The sequence below is a fragment of the Ammospiza nelsoni genome, chromosome 3 (assembly GCF_027579445.1).
Source record: "Ammospiza nelsoni isolate bAmmNel1 chromosome 3, bAmmNel1.pri, whole genome shotgun sequence".
NCBI classification, from domain to species: Eukaryota; Metazoa; Chordata; class Aves; order Passeriformes; family Passerellidae; genus Ammospiza; species Ammospiza nelsoni.
Window position 1 is genome coordinate 69,702,482 of NC_080635.1, and position 20,420 is coordinate 69,722,901.

Here is a 20,420-nt window from a genome sequence, read left to right on the forward strand (position 1 = left end):
CAAGAACCTCCTTGCTAAGGCAAGCAAGGCCAAATTTCTGCTAAACTCCCTGGTCTTCTTGCATAACAGGGTAGCTGGTTATGAAATCTCAGTTTTATTTGAGAATCAACCAGTTTTCCTCTGCACTTTTCCTCTCTTGACAGTCTTTCAGGGAATCTGCCAATCAATTCCCTAAATAAGTCACAGTCCACTCTCCTGAAGTACCAAGTCCTAAGTTTGCAGCATAATTTTGCAACCTTTCTCCTGATCCTGAAGTAATTTCACAGTCAATACAGCCTCACATGGTTTTCCTTGTTTGTGAGCAGCAGAAGTAGGGATTTACCAGAGTTGGCTCCTCTAACATTTGCTCTTAAGATATTATCACTAGTGCTACCCAGGAACTGCCTCAGCTTTCACAGTGCTGTTTTCCCTTTCCAGTACATTTCCAGATGAACTCCAAGGCATCAAATCAAAACCACTTTTCCCTGTCCCTCTGTAGACAAATCCATCTAATTTGTTCTCTTGACCAGGCAGACTGTCACAGGTTGCCTACCACAGTCATTAATCTTCTCTAACATTCCTCCCTCCTCTGACCTTGACTCCTAGGCTGTCAGCAGTGCCTCTGCGCACTCCCTCACGAGCTTTGTGCAGGGAATGAGCCCCTTACACAGAACACAATCCCCACTCCTTCCCTGCTGATCCTTCCTAAGCACCCTGCAAGCAGCCCTGGCTGTGGTGGGCAGCAGCTCACCGAGTTCCCATGGCTCTGCTCAAACACAGCCTGTGCTGCACAGGAGCTCTCCACTCTTTGTGTCCACTGCATCTGCACACTGTCCCTTCCCAGTGAGGACACCACGGTCTCCCTGCACCCTTCTCTTCCATTTCCACTGATTCCTTCTTTACTTCTGGCTATGCTCACCTCCCAGGTACATTTGGGGTGCTGAAAGCCCTTCTCACCCTGATGGCACTGCAGTTATACCCTGCTTTGCAAGCTTCTCTGCTTGAGTGAGCTGCAGACATATTTGCTTTAGACAGAAGTATATCGCCATTATCCATTTGATCTCATTTGTATTCACTGGCTTACTACCATAATTTCAGCACAAATTGAACTTTGCTGAGGAGGAATATGTTTGACTATAAAAGAAATTGATCTGGAAGTTGCAGCTTGGAAATAACTTTCCAGGCTTTAGTTGATAATTCCCAGAAGATCAGTTTTGGGGGCTCTTTTTCAAAACAAAAAGCTGAATATATTTTTTATTCTAAATAACCACTAGTGTGAAAAAGGATTCTGTCCCCATTCTTTTATGTGACCAGCCTGCACAAGAAGAAGATAAAACTCCTATCAACACATTTATCAGTGTCACTGAAATACCACAGTCTCTTTCCCCTGCCCAGAAAAGGGACAATGGCAGTACATGAAAACATTGACATTATGACTGAGTGTGTGTTTACATTTATACTTCCTCAGATCCAAGTTCAACCTCTCTGATGTTCACCTGTGTAAGAAAGCATGGTGGTGGTTTCGTTCAGAACAGTTTGAAAGCAGAGTTTTCAAGTGAGGACCCAATCCAATTCAAATACATGTAGTTATTCAAGTTCTAAGGGCCCAACATTTTTGCACTTGGAGCATAAACACGCAAAGATTCATGACAGGAAGTAATGAGTGAACAGAGTCTGGTAATGGATCACCTCCAGCCCTTCACCCAACCCCTGTCCCAGGCAGGATGCAGTAACAGCAGCAGTGAGCTCAACCAGCACATTATCCTTGTCTTTGCTTACTGACACACAGATGTATTACTTTGCCTTAGAAAAATGTTCTTTCAAGTCACCATTATTTTCAGTGGAGCCAACCTTTGCCTTCAGATCAATCATGCTGTTGACTCGTCCCTTCTCACTTCACTGCTGATTTCAAGCAATGGTTGCTCAGTGCTAAGCTAATAGACATCCAACTTTCCCTGCAATTACAAACCTGTAAGAGATGGAGTGTGCACATATGGGAAAGCGACGCTCAGAAGATTTCAAAAGTCTCTCAACTACAACCAGATGGTCTTTCTTCTTTACAATTTTCCTAGAATCAATGTATCAGGAAGACAGAGCAATATTCTTCTTGCCTCCAGGCACTAAAAAAGTGGAATTTTAATTGTGTCATTTGCAGGCAATCTGTTGGCAGTCCTGGGATGTATGTATTTAATGGAAGTATCAGCAGCATGGTTAAAAATCAGGCTCTGGTGAAAACTGGATTCCCTCTTAGAAGTGCAAAAGTAATCACAATATTCCTAGAGTCACTATTGACATTAATGGGCTCATGTACCATCAAATCAAAACTCTGAGGATCTGATGCAGGCAGTTGCTCTGTGGCCCAATCAGGCCAGCTTTTATAGACTACATTGGGGTGTCTTATTTTTGCAAAGTAATAACATATGCAGCCACAAAGAAATCAGTGCACTACTTGAAAACAAGGGCATTGTTATGAGTGAGCAATACAATTATGCAGCAGACATAAAGTTTCCAAGAAAAATAATGCAGAATATTACAAGCTGAGGTATATCCAAAGTATTCCCTCTGCTATAACTAAAAAGAGCTTCCATCACTCTCTGTAATGTGGTACCTGTTCCATTGAGAATACATCTTTCTCGGAGAAGGTACATTATTTTTCCACCAGACATTTTTACAAGATGCTTCTAGCAGCAGGAGACAAATGATTCACACATTCATCCACCTGGTACGCTGCAGCAATTTATTCCTTTGAGTGCTACACTTGTGGTGAGTTATACAGCAGAACAGAAACACTGATTGAGTTCCCCCTCTTATTTTGTGCTTTTAGATGGACACAAGTCACAAAAAGGTTCTGCACTAGAGATTCATATTCATCCCTTACTTTACTAAGGTAAAGTACTGTTTTTTGAGATCAAGATTTTCTTCCTCTCAGTCATTGAGCTGGGCTCTGAGAGCAGTTATTTCCATAATCTTCCCATGGCACAGCCCCACAATCTATCACAGCAGGGAAAGTGAATGAGCAAAGCTAGAGATGAGCAAATAGCACAGCTTAGGAGTAAACAGCCCAGAGCTCAGAATATGCTCTGTGATACCTATTTAATTAGAGCAAGAATATTTTCCTAAATGAGTGGCTTGGTTAAAATAATCCTTTGATGATAGGAAATAATCCATTTTCTTTTTCTCTGTTTGTTGAATAGACACATTGACACCCTGGAAGCAGCAGGAAATTCATGACCAATATTTGAAGGTGACTTTTGCTTGAGCTGGGAGGTTGGACCAGATGACCCACTGTGGTTCTTTCCAGCCTTACCCATTCTGTAATTCTGTGATTCTGTGAAATGTGTAAATTTCATACATTATCTTAAAATGTCTCTTTCTAGTCATCAGGAAGGAAAGATCTCCTCACTGGTAGGTTAGAGAGTTGACAGAATGAAGTGTGTCCTGAAAACAGAGGAGCAGAAGGACTGGGGAGCTGGATTAGGGAATCCAATTTTTGGAGAAGATCCTGTACCTGGTTCTGCTGCATCAGTGACCTCCCCTGCCTCCAGAGACAAAGTTGGAACAACTGTGACCAAGCTTCCTTCAGCAAGCTGTGAGGTAATGCATTTACCAGAACAAATATGCTCTTTCTGATAAGCTTGTACATACAGACCATTTAATCATTTAATATATGACCATTTTTATCATTTAATATATGATAAAAAAATTGTGTGTTCCATTTGTTGATATTTTGCAATCAAGCTGCCCTCAGAAAGGGCACACAGATTAGCACAAGTAGGAAGGTGTGTGATAGAACTTAAACAGATTTAAATGGCAGTATTAAAATTTCACATAGGTAGGTCATTGCTAGGTATAAATGTTTGGCCATTCTCATACCACTGAACAGCACTCTCAAGGAGATAAACACAATGCAGGGAAGCTAGAAGTCATTCCTAGCATATTATGCACCTCAGATAAGAAAGAGGCACAACTGCAGACTGTGGGCTCAGCCAACAGCACAGTCTGGCACCTCTGCATGCCAGACCTAAGCAGTAAATGCTAATAACTACGCTGGGTTCTTGCTGAAATTTTCTGCAGATTTTTTTGTTTGGTTGGTTGGGGTTTTTTTGGTTTGATTTTCTTTGGGTTTTTTGTTAGTTTTTGTTTGGTTGCTCGTTGTTGTTTTGTATTATAATGAACATTACTAAGAGATTTAGCCCTGCTTAAAAATTCTGGAGATCTTTGTTCAGAGCAGCACTAGCTTTCCTCTGATTTGGGAGGAAAGGATTTTTTTCAAAATCAGCAAAAAGCTTGTTGAATCCTAAGATTCTACTGGAGATAATAGAACAACCCATGGGGTTCATACATGTTCTTTAGATACTTTGTTTTTCAACTTTCTGCCATCCCATTTTAGCTGATCATGCCTGAACATTTCTTGTGGCTTCTGAAAGCTCCTTGGAGCATCTGAGTTTGTTCTTCAGACCTGCAGTGGCCTCTGTTGATTGCTTTAGGATAGTGAGAAGTGGAACTGGGAGGGGGATGTCTCTTCTGAGGTTGAAGCAGAGTGCAGTGACATTAGGCAGCTGGTGACCATGGGCCACTTCCTTTGAGTACAACACAGGTGACACAGGGATTTAGTGGTGGTGGGCTGGCAAAGTGGAAGGAGTCGGAGGAAACTCCACTGCCCATAGGCTACAAGGAGGTCCAAACTTGGACTCCTCCTGTATCTTTCCATCCAGCTGAAACCTCACATGCATTTCTCATTTCTCTCTAACTTGAGCCTTTTCAAACATATGGAACAGGACAGTAAGTAAGGCAAGAAGGAATGTTGCCAAACAGACAGTCTACAGAAAAGGATGTAGGAGAAAAAAAAAAAGGAAAAGCGTGAGAAAATGCAGCAAAAAAACCCTGATAAGAATCTGAGAGAAGAACTGAAATCATGTAGTCAGTAATGAGGCCGGATTAGAGTAGGAACCCAGGAACGAAATTAAAAGTGTAGGTGTTCTAACTCTGCTGTGCAAACATCCTTGAAACCCAAGCAGTCTTGTCCCTACTGCAGGTTTCTGTAGAAGCTGACATGCCTGCGGCAGTGGAGTTTCTGTTAATGGAGCCCTGCCTCCAAGTCAGCTAGCAGATGACATGGATGTCACGATTCCACAAGACAGCATTTCTGATTTATTGGCTGGGTTTACTTCTTTTCAAAATTCCACCCACACATAGTAGCTATCCTAAAACACACAACTGAAGCTGCACGGCTTAGAGCTCCAGAGTAGCTGGTTCTGCAACGATACCTGCAGAATATCTCGTACTGACCCTGCAGTGCCTGACCCATTTCTGTTTTTCTGTCTCAGTCAGTGCACAGGACTGAACTGCTCTGGGACAATGCCTTGTGAAAAGAGGAGACCCAGGAGCAGAAGTTCAAGTTAGAAGGTTACCAGTGTAAAATCCATTGTGCACATAACTATGGAGCAGCAGGCCACTGTCTCTGCCTTTGGGTTATCTTTGTTTCACCAAAGACAGCTGGTGATAGTTTCAGCCTGTCCTTCTGGCATGACTAAGCAACAGCCCCAGAGCCTCTGTGCCTTCCTTCTCAACGGCTGTCACCATGTGTCTGTGCAGTGGGACTCTGTCCCAGCTGGGACTACTGAGTGCTGCAACTCAATGGAATGCCATCACCAATTTGTGTCAGAGCTGTGTCACCTGGGCTGCCACCTCCTTCCACTGTGTGCAAAGCACAGACATGCACAGTGACTGTGCTTGTGCAGCCCAGCTCCCCTTCAACAACTTCCCAGCCAGACAGCTTGGCTCCAATTTTTACTTAGCAACTGCCTCCCACCCAGAGAAACCACCTTCTCCTGCTCTCAAATCAAGGCTCTCAACATACTTCTTAGTTTTGGTAAAGTAAATGATGCTAAATGATTTCACAAATCATGGAATGGGGCTCTAAGTTGCTGCACTCTCTGGCTGTGATGCCACAGCCCAGTACAGTGAAACACTGCTGTAAATTACTTTTTTAAAAATAACCCAGGCAAACAAAATAAGAAACCCTGTGGGTGGCCTGAGTCACAAGAGTTGCTATGTACAACATGCATCAAAATGAAATATGGTCACTTTATTGTAAATAAAGTGCTTCTGCAATACCAAAATGAAGCAAAATCAAATAATTCAATGTAAAAGTTTGTGCCCAACCTACAATTTCAATGAACTAATGGAAAACAGATTTGTCATTTTTTTGACTGCTTCTAGCTGCAACTGTATAATGTTGTTTTTTCCAATTAAAGCTAAAAGAGAGTTTTCAGTAAAGAAATTAAATCCCCAGCATAGAAACTGACTGGATTGTAGCAGGGCTCCAACATCCCTTCCCTCACTGAAAAACATGGTTTTTGTTTTTTACCAGAAGTGGTCATATTTTCTTTTTCAGATTTCCCTGAAAGAAACTGATTCTGCTTCCTAACATCATGACTGACCCCTGATTTAGCAATGACTCAGGAAGAAGAGTTCCCACTACTGACTCTCTGAATAAAGTCCTGCAGTTCTGCATTGCAGTTGCATATAAGCCTCCAGCCCTAACTCATCTTCACATTACTACAGACCTGAAAGCTGAAATAAACCTGTCAGAAGGCAGCTGGGCACTGCATAAGTTTGCTGCCAATGCTGCTATTACAAACCAACATAATCTGCATCTAAACTCATAATCTTAAGAAATGTGTTTCTCTTTTAGGTCACTGATTGACAAGAGCTTTAAGAAATAAAGCTGTAAACATGATTTAGCTGTTTCTTAGCTAGAAATGCAGAGTATTTACCTCTGTATCTGATTCTTGGTAGTTATCCATCAACCTTTGAACAACTGTTTCAGCTATCTGGGGGTGTACAACTGAGACATTTTCTTGCTTTGCCCTGTGTTTCTAGAGCTCTGCAGGGACAGAGGGAGAAAACAAAACAAACAAAAAAAATCCAGAAAAAAAACACACATCAGAGGGTATCACTGTCACAAAATATCAATCCTTCAGTAATCCCTGGGATTTGACACTGGGTATGCTTTATAGCTTAGTGCTTCTCAGCTTTCCTAAAATGTTTACAGCAAAAAGTAAATGTCATTGCAAACAGATTGCAAAGCCTCTGTTGAGCAGCAATATCAAATTCATTCTGGTATCAAAGCCAAAATGCAATTTCATTACAGACCAGTTCTGTCAATAATGACCTGGCCCACAGTTGTATATTGGAGTTCTTTGTAAATATTGAGAAAAAAATATGGCTTTTCTTTGGAACTGAGCATTTATTCACTAATTACAACCACAAGGAGTCACAGTAGGTCACATTTTTCATACCTTTTATTTCCTCTTTTTCTTTGTTTTACTATCTGTGTCCATGAATACTCAAATTGCCCATATCCGTGCAGTAATTTTACTAACGTGACATACCTAAAATACTAAAAATTCTGACCTTTAAATTGCTCTGCTAGGCCTAACATATTAGCACTCCAACACAAAGGAGTAGAGAAGTAATTTCCTATCAGTCCAATTCAGCCTGCCTGCAAACTCCAGTGGGGAGCTGAGAGCAAATGCATTGACACAAAGGACAAGGCTTTGCTGCCTTTATGCAGCAAGGCTCCTTTTCTCAAGGAAATTTATTAAGCTCCCATATTCCCCAGAGAGGGTATCTTAATTTTCCTGACAAGAGAGGAGAGCTACTCTTGCCTGACTCTTTCAGATGTCACTAGAGTCATCTTCTGATTTATTTTCTTCTGCACATCATGGATCATGTGGGTTTTGGGGCTTTCCAGAAGCTTTTTGAAGCTAGAATGAAGTTTAATACTTAGCTTTTACTTTATCTCTATGTAGTTAATACAGCAACTTGCTAGCAAAAAGTAGCAGACTAAACCAAAGTAATTTTCTTGCTACAGAATTTCAGAATGCAGAATTTTCCTATAGAATAACAAGGTTAATATGATTTGTGGGTGACTGTATGCCTAGGGCTGTGCCACAAACACTCTGGACAGGGCCAGGTTTCACTGCTGCTTTGGGCTCTCGCAGGACCCACACCTGGTGCCACATGGCAGAGGTGACATTGCAGAGCCTCCAGGGTCACTCATATCTGCCAGAGCTCCCCTCCTGAGAGACCCTGGGGCCCCTGCTGAACTTCACTTATCAAAACTTCCTCTTCATGCCTGTCTGGCTGTGGCTTTCATGGCTGAGCACAGTACACCTGCACTAGAATCACTGAGATGTGGATATTTCACACATTCTCTCTCAAAATTACTGTGTTTGCATTTCCTAACCTTGGACCTTGACTTTCCTGTGTCTTCCCCTGCCCCTGTCCCTAGTCCATGCAGAATGTGGTTAAGTCTCAGCTCACTACCTCAGCCCCACTTGACCTACAAGTGGGTCAGGATTGTCTGTCTCTTCTTTGCTGGTCCTGCCTTGCCACAAGGTTCAGTCTCTCCAAGTTAATAATAACACAAAACTAAAAGTGAGGGGAAGAAACAAAGGGGGGTCAAGCACATAAAACAGGGAAATTTGGTCACTGGTAAGAACATGTCTATCAAATACCCCAAGAAGCTCTGTCCAGCTCCTATCCCTGCTCTCCCTGGTATCTGATGATGGCTTTGCTAAGTGCTTCTGAGAGCCAAGGCAGACAATTGTTGTGCTCTTGGAAACGGGAGGCATTAGCAAGCCACATCCCTCAATGCAGTTTATGGCTTTAATCAAGCAGCATTTTAAACACTTGGTGGCATGACACAAAGGTCAGCACAGAGCACAGAGAGGGAATTGGAGAGCTCTTATCTGTGAAAGGAGATGGATGGGGATCTGGAGGAGGGAAACAGCAGGATTTTTGGATCCAGAACATTTAGCAGATTGCCTGCTGTGAAAGAGCATAGCACTGCCCCAACATTGTTGCCTCCACACCTTGTGCTGCTACTCCTTGGCACCAGACATGTAATGACCACCTCAGCTTCAGCAAAAGGCTGCTTTTACTGCTTCACTTAGGGTTAGGGTTACACTTAGGGTAAGGGTTGAAAGAAACACAAAGCCCAGAGCTCCAGGAACACTGGAACTACAGAAAGCATGCCAAGGTCAGCACAGCACTGCCCCAGTGTTGCTCCCTTTGTACCTTGCTCTGTGGAACAAACCAGCTGCTGAGCACCTCAGCCTTAGCAAAGGGCTCCACGTAGGGTTAGGGTTTAAAAACCTATAAAGCTTCGACCTTCAGGGAGACTGGAACTATAAAAGGCACACCAAGGGTAGCATGGTGCTACCCCAACATTTCTCTCTCCTGTCTTGGTTTAAAAGACAGGTGTCTGCCAAGGAAAGTGGGAACCATCCTGAAACGGACCGTATGACCCCTTTTCCTCCAAATTATTACAATTACGAATTTATGGGGCTTTCAGCTAAACATATAGGAAAAGGAATAACTGCTTTTTCCTAGTTTGTAGTGTATAACAAGGCAAAAAACCAGCAACAACAGCAGCGGCACAAACAGAGCCGCAAACCCGGTCCCAGCGCTCCGCCTGCAGCAGGCGCTCCCCCTTCGGTGCAGTTCCGGTCCCAGCCAGCGGGGGCGCTGCTGGCTCCCGGCCGGGCATGGCAGTTGCGGTGACTCCCCTGTGCCGGCAGGGGGCGCTGCGGGCCGAGGGCGGCCGCCTCACACCAGGCAGTAATGACGGCTCAGTCATGAGGGAGAAAGAGAGCGTGGCTCCCTTTGCAAACTCATGGGGTGCAGCCGGCTTCAGTGCCACTCCCAGTGGTTAAAGAGACTGCAGCAGGAAGCTCAGAGTGGCAGCTGGAACAGCAGAGCTGAGCAGACCCCTGGGGCTGTGAATTGAATTGTAGCCCTGACCCCAAATCAGTGGCAGAAGCAGAAGTAGCTGGGGGTCCTGGCAGACACAGGGCATCAGGCTAAAGTGTAGCAAAAACCCCAAAGCAGTGTCAGAGAACAACAGGACTGGGCAAGGGATTGCTACTTTTCACAGCTCACCATGATGGTTTGTGGAGGGATAGAATGTAAGAAAATAGTGCAGAAGGTAGTCTCACACCTGAGGAGTTGCAGCTGTACTAATCACCAAAGATTAGGAAGAGGCCTGCCCTTAATAGGCCACAGCTGTGTCCAGTAAGAAGCCGAGTGCCACAAAAGAGTGGGTCAGCTGGGTGAGGAGAGAGTTGGAGTTTGTTGCTTGTGCTGTGAGGAAGAAAGAGTCAGTGCTGCAAGGAGACGCCCATGAGAAATCACCGAGAAGGTATGGGACTTCTGCAGTATGATGACAACAATGGTTGGTCCTGGTGATGCTGCTTGGGTTTTTTGCTTTTTTTCCTTTTGTATTTCCTCTGTATTCTTTGCACATGCATTTGTAGCTCTGTAGCCTACTGTATTAGTGACTTGTTTTCCTAGTAGTTGTCTGTGGCCTTTCCCTAGGCAGAAAGACAAAACACATTCCAGAGCTCCAAGCCTCATGGGGTACAAGGCCCCAGTGCTGTCTTGGTTCTTCCTGGGAGCCAAGGCTGAGAACAACTCTTCAAGACACACTTCATGGGCAAAGTACAGCTATGCCAAAGGGGAGACTCCAGAGAAGGGGCTTGACTAGGGGGGGAATTGCATCAGTACTTGTCCTCCTAATTGATGCTTTTTATCTATTATGTTAATTTCCTACAACCTGTAAAAATATACTCATCCCTGCAGGATGGGCTTTTGTGGGCATCTCTCCATAACTGCCCCTAAAGACATTAAAACAAAGATCTGCTCTTACATTGCCTCCTTTCTAAAAGCATTTTGAGTTTCATTTACAGGTTGGGAAAAAGGCAATGCTGGGGTGGGGCTGCCAGGCAGAGGGAACAAAGGGAATCCTCCTTGGTCCTCTTGATTTTTAGGTAGAAATGAAAGTAAATGGAAATGAAGGGTCCTTTAGGTTAAATGTCACATGTAAGTTAACCAAAACCAAGCCAAATTTTCCAAGTTTCTGATTTTTTTCCAGCCCACCAGTTTGTGTAGTATTTTCCCTGCCCCTGTGCACACTGAAATTTTCAGCTAGGCCCTTTTTGACCTCTTGACTTATTTCTGCAGAAATATGTAAGGCAGGGAACAGGAGGGATGTGGCACCTGGTGGGCCCTGGCATGTGGGAGCTGGGAGAAAGGACTGTGAGGGAAGGCTGGCTGTGTCTGTTTGAGTAAATGTGAACACTGAGGAAAGCAGTTGTAAGAGATGCTGGGGAAGCAGTTTCTTAATCAGAAGCTGTTTCATTAGATGGAATGGTGACAGCTGGGAGTGATACTCAGAACCTCAACAAAACCCAGTGGCTGAACTTGCTCTGGGATCCCCAGTGCCATCCCAGCAAGGTCTTATTTGGTCTCTGGGAGCAGCTGTGACCCAAGAAGCAAAAATATTTGCTACTTTGGTGGGTGTACTTGGGGACAGTCATCTGAAAGGTTTTATTTGTGCCTTTGTCTTGTCTGCAGGCTGCTCTCAGAGTTCCTCACCTAAGCCTAGAAATGGTGGATGCGTTTTACCATGTGGTATATATCCTGGCCTGTGCTCAGTTAGGAAATTCCCCAAACTGCTTTTGTGTCCTAAATCCTGACCCCAGACTGGGAAGTGACCAAAAGGATTGAAAAGTGACCCATACTGAGTGCTTAAGCAGATGGTTCCAGGTGCTAAAGAGTGTAAAATGCTGATAGTGAGAAAGGGGGAAAAAGGAGGAAATTGATGTCAAGTGAAGAATAAAGTCAAGATGAAATTTTATCCTTTTTATTTTCTTTTTCCTTTTGCATTTTACTTGAGGAAGGCTGTTGTGTTTCCACAGCATCACAGATCTGTCATGATCTCACAGAAAAGCAATGCACCCACCAGGCCTGGGAGGTCTGCTCCTGCAGGGAATAGAAAACATGGTCCAAAAATTGTTCTTCCACCTTTAGCAAGCACCTGTTAAACCATCTGATCAGCCTATGATGAGTTTCTCTTCACCAGAAGATTTGAAATGGCAGGCTGAGGTTGCTATAGTGAATGTGTCATTTCCTCTCCTTTCCAAAGGGTGAAACAGCTGAGGTGTGTGTCATCCTGCAAGGAGACAGATAGGCCTGGTTTCCCTAAGAGCTTTGGCTCGTTATTCAAGTCAAATGACTGCAGGCCTGGGATTTGCCTGCCTTTCCTTTAGCAGGTAACAGCAAGGGGGTGTGTGACATCTCAGCACAGGTTTGGTACCTCTGCTGTCACTGGACATCTCTGCAGGACACTCTAACAAAGTAAGACACCTTCAGCCAAAATGTATTCATTGTGAGTGAGATGAAAGTCCCTTTGGAGGTGCCTGAGATTGCAGGAGCCCAATTAAACTTGATGTATGATAATTAGGCAGCCAAGGTCAGTCAGATAATCCCATCCCAAGTACTGAAGTACTCTTTTGGCATTCTGCTTTTCAGCCCCTGGAGTATTCTCAAAGTATAAGGAGCTGGAATTTCAAACCATGGCATTTCATGTGTACCATTTTCTCTGTGGGTGTGAGTGCTGTGTCTGGGCTGTTTTCCTGTCACTAGGAAATGCCCCTCTTTGCATTATCTGTACATTTGGTGCTGCTCACAGGAGTAAAAAGTTTTTCTGCACAGCTTTCCTTTTGTCCTGGTATCTGTTACCAAATGAAAAATTTATCACAACAGTTTAATAAAAACAATAAATTCTTCAATAATTACTTAAAATATATAAAAGACCAGCTTGGTCTTTTAATATCTCCAGATTTTATCCTTTATGTATTTTTCTTCTTATGTGAGGAAGATTTTTATTATCAGTTCTGAATTTATCTTCCTGAATTTTCATTTTGGAAGGAAGAAAGGAGTCAGTGAATCATAAATACTTGTTACAGCTTTTATTTTACTACTGTGCTTATGAATGTTTGATGTTTGAAGTGGGTTTATTTTCTCTGACAAAAAGCCCTTCCTGTTCTGTGGTGTGCACTCATTGTGCAATCAAGTGCATATCAGTAACTTCATTTGTATATGACTGAGAAAGCTCACGTAAATTAGCATGCATAATGAGCTTTGAAACAATCAAAAAGGCTGAGCTCAATGATCAGCGAGAAACCACATAACCAGATGTAGGAGGAATAGATCTAACATGTGCCTAGCTACTACACTTTTAAAACAGAAAATATGGGCAATGCTCTGCTTCTCTGTAACACTTTTTGTAACAATTTTGCGCAGAGTTTTACTCCATTGCTCATAACCAAGAGATCTTTCTGGTGGCTGCTGCTGAGGAATAATTTCCCTCTCCTCCAAATCAGATCATTTAACTTCCCTGAATGATGGCAGGCCCTCCAGTCTGACAGAGAGAACATTGGGTTTCTATAACAGGTAGTTCTGAGTTAAATCACTTCTGCCAGGGCTGTCTTGGGAGCCCGTCAAGCCCTGTGTGCACACTTCCTGCAAGCACCAAGAAAGAGCAGGTGCTCTTGCAAGGATAATGACTTGCACAGAACCATTGCTTTGAGAAGTTTTCCCTACGCTTAGAGGGAATAAAAAACTTTGGAGCCTCAGAAGGAAAATATTCTGCAGCTTGCATGATTGAGCTGAAAAAGTATTTCATTAAGAAACTGTTGGAAATGTTGTCCTTCTCATCCCTAATCAAGTAGTATCTAGTTTAGGTCTTTGGAGTAAGCAAAATGCCATCTCTGAACATGATTCTGCTTGTGTCTGACAAACCTAATCTTAACATGATAGTTAGGAGAATTTACCACCATCCTTGCTTGGATTTTATAATGTTTAACTTTTTAATGGGAAAGGCCAGTGAAAGAACCGTTCTTTTGAATTGCCTGCAACTTTCTATTACTATGCCTTTTCCTCCCTGACTTTACTGCATCCACATAATTCTCCACCTGCCACAATCTCTATTCTTAAAGCTTGGTTTTGTAATGCTGAGGGGGTTCTAAACAGATTCTTCTCCATCACAGGGGAGGATGAAAAATTGAGATAGTCCTGAATACAAAACCTCTGGAGGGAAAATGAGTTTACAAAACTGACATATTTTTATGTGCAGTCTATGACACCTTACCTGATAAATTTACTCTTCTTGAGATTGCAGGGACTGAACTTCAAGACACACAGAAAATTCTTACAGCTTCCAGAGTTTACTGGATCTCAGCAGAGTATCCCAGCTGTTAGCCATTTACAGAGGAGTGGTGTTTCTGCAGTTTGATGCAGCAATCAGGCATCAATTATGGTAAGAATTACAACTTGTTGGGGATGGGACTGGCACCTTTTTGGTAAATAGATGCTTTTTTCAGTTGTTCACAAAGAAAAAAAATGTAGGAAAGATGAATTTAAATTTTGTCCATGGTGTCTGTTCCAAGATCATGATATGTGCCTTCTAATGTGCTTTCACTTAAAAGCATTAATTTTATTTAACTAAAAGTGCTGAAGATCCTTACATGCCTCACTGAGGGAAATCTACACATCATGTTGGTACAGCTGTCCTATTGCCTGAGCATTATATCACCTTTATGTTCTGATTCATACTTCATTACATCAGGTAGGTTGGTGGCTGCCACAGATGTTGACTTATGAGTTTATATTTTTATTTTTTTGTAGGATCTATGTCTAATCTTCTAATTTCTTTTATCAAAGTATGCTCATAAGCGTACTTATTAAGGTAGAGAACTTACCCACTTATGGCAATTTCAAAATAAGAGGCTACATAAAAAGGAGAATACTTGCTCAAAAAAAAATCAGAAGGCTTAGTTGGGGGAATTCAGTCCTGGCAGATGGCATGGGGACCTTTTGGGGACATACTGGAAGCATTCAAGAAATGCATACCACATGTGAAGAAAGCCCTAAGAAGGGGTGAGAGGATGCTGGCATTGCCTAACAGTAGGATTAAACAGTTTATTAAAGCAAGAAGGCATACTTCAAAAAGTGGAACTTCCTTTCAAAGGGAGAGCTCAGTGTGTTGGTAAAATGATGCCCCTGGGGGAAAGAAACCAATCCCAATATATAAAATTACAGCCTCTGACTTGATCATTACATGTCAGTGCATTCATCATGCAATACCAAAATCTCAAAATTACAACAGATAATTCTGTCAAAATTTCATCTCAGTGGCGATAAAAAGAAAATAAAATTGATTCCCTTTCAGTAAAAAAAAAATTATAAGAACACCACCACTGGATAAATCTGTGCTGACAAGCCCACACAGTTCTGGTCCCCACCTGAGGAAGGAGAGAGAACTCTGGAAGGTTCCCAAAGGAGACACATGGTTGGTGAAGAGTTGCTGGGTGGAACAAGAGGTACAACTGGGAGCCTTGTAAAATTGTCAGTCAAGGTGAGGGGATAAACAAGGAGTGTTTGCTCACAGTCTTTTCCAGTCTAAGGTGCGAAGGTGAGCAGCAGGTATCCAGCTCTCAACAACAATAACAACAATAATAAGGTGTTTCTTGCACATAGTCTGTAATTAGGCTGTGGGATTTCTTCCTGCATTGTGCGGCAGGTGGTAAAAGTTTATAGGACTCAGAGGGAGCCTGCACAGGCTCATGGAAAAAAAATTACCAAGATTAAACATTCAGCAGTCATGTCTGGCTGAGGAAATGCCTGAGGAGGCCGTGAGAACATCAGTGGGAAATACCATCATATGCTTGTTCTGGAGATTTTTGTAATCTTCTCACGAGTCTGCTTTTGATCACTGTGGGAGGCAGGACTCTGAGCTGATGGACCTTTGCTCTGACCCAGTATGATCATGCTTGTGCTATCCAGTGGAGTTGCAGGTAATTGTAGAGTGAGGACTTTTCTGCAGATTTGCATGGAGATAAAACTACAGCGTGTTTTTATTTCTATTTTTCTCTGCTGAAACTACTACAAAGGCACTTTGTGAGGGAAATGTTTTCCTCAAATAAGGAGTTGTGTGTTAATAGGAAGTAAGAAAAAATGCAAATATCAGATAACTCATCTTTCTTGTTCCTTGTTGCTGGTGCAGTTTCCATTTTCTTCACACCAGAGCTTAGTGTGACACTAAATCACATTTAACCTCATTTGGACTTCTCTGCCAAGTTCAATCCCAGAAGCTGTTATTTGCCCCTGTAATTTTCTTGCTAGTACTGCAACTGATATAAGCTCCAGGTCACTTTAAAAAGCACTTGTGTGTGTTTGACAAAAACGAAGAACAAGATCCTTGCCTCAGAATTGCCTTTCAATTAGGATGTGCAGCTACAAAAAAAGTTACAGCGTAGATTGCTTTTTATATTGCAAAAACTGGTCAAACAGAGACTCTTTTTTTAAAAAAGCATGAGAATGAAGTACAGAAGAATTGAGAGTGACAAAGAGGCTGCAATGAAATGACAAAATCATGTCTAAGCGTGGTTGAGTAGTGTATTTTCAAGATGCATATGGAGTTCAATAAAAGCTTTATGTGTGGCATTGCACAAGCACAGTGCAACCCAAGCATGAGTCAGCTGGGTCTTGGAAGTGCTTGTACAACTGTATTGGAAGAGGACTTAAATGATTTAGCTGATGCCCCCTCCATTTCTGTGTGAGTCCAGGTCTCATGAAAATCAGTGCAGAGTGCTCCTGCTAAACCTGGCTCTGGACTTCCAACTCCAAGAGTCCTGTCATTTAGTTTCCAAAGTTTCACAGGCACTTGTGAAAACTTTGGATAGCTTTAGTAGCTCTCCTGTTCTGTATAGGAAATAATCTTAATACCAGAAATAGGAGGCAGTAGAGCTCCTGAATTATTATCCAGTCAATTGCTACAGTAACATTCCTCTCTGTGCACATTCCTCTCAGACATATGTTTTGCTCTAAGTGTCCCCAGTCAGAGTCACTTCCAAATATGCATCTAGGTCACTAATATTTGTGTCTACTTGTTTTTATCAAGTCTGCCACTATCCCTCTTAGTTGCCACCATGTTGGGTCAAAATGAAGTGCAAGTAATTTTGTTACAGAGCATTTGGAGAATTTTGAAGTCACCTTACTTCCTTTTTTATTACAAACATTTTGATTTCTTTTCCGAGAGACATTTTAGTCCCCAGGGTATGTTTCAGCCTACCAGACAGGGTGCACCATGAACTGCGTCTCTTGAGTAACTCTGTGATTCAGAGAACATTTGCTTCACAGCTATGACTCCCACAGCTCCTGGATGCTCAAAGCTGAAGGGTGAGTAAAGCCTATCCTCAGAGGCACTCTTCCTTCCTCCATTTGCCTTGAGCTCCTTGGAGAACAACGCCCTCTGCACTGCTTACTCCTTCCCTAACGTGGGCCAAAGAATCTAACCATTAACAGCTAATTCAAAAAATTCCCATGATCACAGCTTATTAACTTGATTCTCCATCAGGAGTTCTAGAAAGCATTCTCTACAAAAGGCTATATAGAGAATAATAAGAATCTGAGACACAATGTAATCATACTGATGTCACCAAAATGGAATTATTATTATTACCTGCATGACAGATGTTGGTGTTTCTACTAACTTTCAGTTTTGGTTAATTACCCTTCTGAGCTCTCTTACTGCCTGGCAGCAGTTTTGATTGATCAACATGTCTGTCATGGTGGTGTACCACATATTTAGGTGGAGCGGTTTTCTCAGATATAGCATCAAATGGAGTTACATAATGCCAAAATACACACCTATGTGCTCAAAGGCACCTTGAATGACACTGGCAAAAAAACCTGGTGTCTTGTTAGAGAAAGTAAAGATGAGTCTTGCTGGCAATACTAATATGTTCCAAGCTAATAGGCAGCTTTAAGTAATCATTCTCACTTCATCTTTCTTCATTTTAGTGCCATTCAGATACTATGACTTCACCTCTAATTATACCTTTCCCAAACAATGATTTATAGGAATACAATTTTCTGCCTTGATTTAGGTCCAATGACACGTAGTACCTACTTAGCATAATTGAGAAACAGGATTTATGCTGGCATACAAAATCTGGACAGCTTTGATGAATAAGATGTTCTGATGCCTCTGAGGTTGGACCAGCAATAAATGATTGACAGTGGCTCGGTGAAGACATGGGAGCTATTCCATGGAAGGAGTAGTCCAGCATCTTGGTAGGACACATATTCTGGAATTAATTTTATTGGGTTTTTTCACAAGGATTGATAACAGATGCTTCTTTCTTTTCTTGTACCTGGCCTACCTTCAAAGTCAGAGCACAGTGTACCACATATCAAATATCAGTGTGGCCTCTGAGTTGCCTTTTCCTCATCATATTAGATGGGACTCCCATAACTAATTGAATGTTGTTCTTATTTACAAAAGTAATCTCTATTTTTTAGGCACACATACATTTCCCTGGAGGATGTTCCTAATGGATGGAGGATTTTTTTCCAGTCACTATCAACAGTGCAATTAATTTAAATTACAACATACAAGTACAGTGAGACAGTAGCCTTGTACTTATGTCCAAAGACAAAAAGACAAGATGATTCTATGACACAGGAGGAAAGTAAACTAGGACTATCTTTTTTCCTGTCTTTGTTTAAAGGACAGAAGTGAAAAAATCTCCCCCCTTTCTGTCCAAAGCCCTTTTTACCATTTGCATCACATCTGATATTTCTTCAGGAAGAAAAGAGCATTTTTATTGAAAGGTAACCTACACCTAGCATTTTTCTAGTGTGCTAGAGCTAGACAATTTTTATGTATGGGCATATGTGTTTTAGAACCATGGTGCTAAGAACTTGAAACCCATTTGAGTTTGTAACACAAAGACCCCTGAGCTGACAGTATGAGATTTGCTATTGCTGGTGAAGCTCTGACAGCAGACCTTCAGAGACCTTGCCTTCCTCCCCAGCTGTGCCTGTGCAGCCTGAAGAGTTGTTCATGCAGAGCTGGTGGTGATGTACTTTCTCCTGGAGGGTGTCCTGCAGCCATGGCCATGGTGTGAAGGGGCACGCTGTCTGTCAGGCCTTGTTAGCTCAGAGCAAGCTGGTGTCTCTGACAGCTCAGTTTATTTGGGTCTGTACAAATTCTGTGTAGGACTCCTCTTAATATTTGCAACCAAATCTCTGTGAACATAAGTGATCTAGATCTGAGTTGTGCCCTCACCTACTCCTGGCCAGCTGCTAAGAAGCAAAGGGAACAGTGTTGTCTCACAAACCCTGAGTAGTCTCAAGAGAAGCCCTAGTGGCAGATGCCCTTTGAAAACCTGCTGGTGTCTGCAGACTTGTGGAGAAAGCAGAGACCCCATACTCCACCAAAAGACCAGCTCTTTCTTGTCAAGAGCTACTCAGCACTAAGGGAAGAAGAACAGGCTGGCCTCTGTCTAAAACCAAGTGAAGGAGAGGAAAGGTCCTTCCAGGCTGTGCTTCAAGTACTTCTGTTCTGGATGTGTTTGTGAGGAGTTGCTCCTAGGGGCACCTAAGTCAACCAGAAACTACATAAAGATTTGGTTCAAGGAATGGGGAGAGATTCAAACTGTTTGTGATGGAAAACAAATGCTAAGATCAATCTTTAAAGTAAAATGAGTGGCAGATTTCTGTAACGGCACTTTTCACAGCAACCAAGCAGAGATGGTGTTGATGGAATCCACTTGAGGAAAGCAGCAATAAAACAAAGGATTTAACTTCTTTATTTTATCCCTATCTCTTCTGTGTTTTGAGTTCCCACTGCAGTCAAAAAATAGGCCCTTTTTCCCTGTGCCATGCTCTGGACTATCCTGGTGTAAGGCTGCAATTGCACAATAACCTGCCGCATGTCTTGTCTCATTGCACATCTCATGAGATGATTTCAAGCAAAGAACTCATTTCCTTGTGACTTCCAGTAGAATGTGGCAGAAATGCTTGACTCAAGTACTAGCTGGTTGCAGGATGGCTAAAAGGCATGCAGACGTTTGCTGAGGGTTCATGATCTAGTTGTATCACTTAAATTGCTGAGACCTTTTCTGACACTGTGGAAGCAACATTAAAGGCAGAATGGGGGCCACTGAAGCTGAGGACTGAGTATCAATACAATTCTTCTCTACCAAGAATTTTGTGAGCCATGAGGATGCAAGACTATTCCAGAGTGACTGAAAAGATGAAAAATAAGAAAAGTCTCTGCCTTGTCCATGCATTTTCCTCCTGTCCTCCTCTTTTACTTTCCTTTTTTTTTTAATTTCTGCCTTTCTTTATTTTTGCTTATTATTAGCTAAGTAGTTTTGCTTTTCTCTAAAGGCTCGAGGGTTACCTTCTGCTTCAATACAGTTGTTTATTTCCCCCCCTTTCAATATCAGTTCAGCCTGTTTGCTGATGCTGTATTCTAAGTACATTCTTCTCAGTCATGTGAATCACCCCTGTAATTCAGGTTCCATAAACAATGTTAAATACAGTACTTTAATAAATGGAAAATTGGGAAGCCCATTAGATGAATTGTAGCAGAATTCTTCTTAACCCTCCCACTTGGCTCAACTTTGAGCAGTCAAGAATAGAAATTTGAAAGATTGCCATCAGAGATGTTCTTCTGAAAGCAGAAAATGAAACATTGCCTTTTAAAAAGCCTTGTCCCCAGAAACCATGAGAAAGGA

The 20,420-nt window shown here is 42.3% G+C and overlaps 1 long non-coding RNA gene across 1 annotated transcript; it reads left to right on the forward strand.

Moving 5' to 3' along the window:
• Nucleotides 1–10,141: 10,141 nt before the first annotated feature.
• On the forward strand, nucleotides 10,142–19,494 carry LOC132071191 (uncharacterized). Its single transcript, XR_009418079.1, has 3 exons — nucleotides 10,142–10,189; nucleotides 14,012–14,149; nucleotides 15,062–19,494. It is a non-coding gene; the product is annotated as an uncharacterized LOC132071191 (long non-coding RNA).
• Nucleotides 19,495–20,420: the final 926 nt, after the last annotated feature.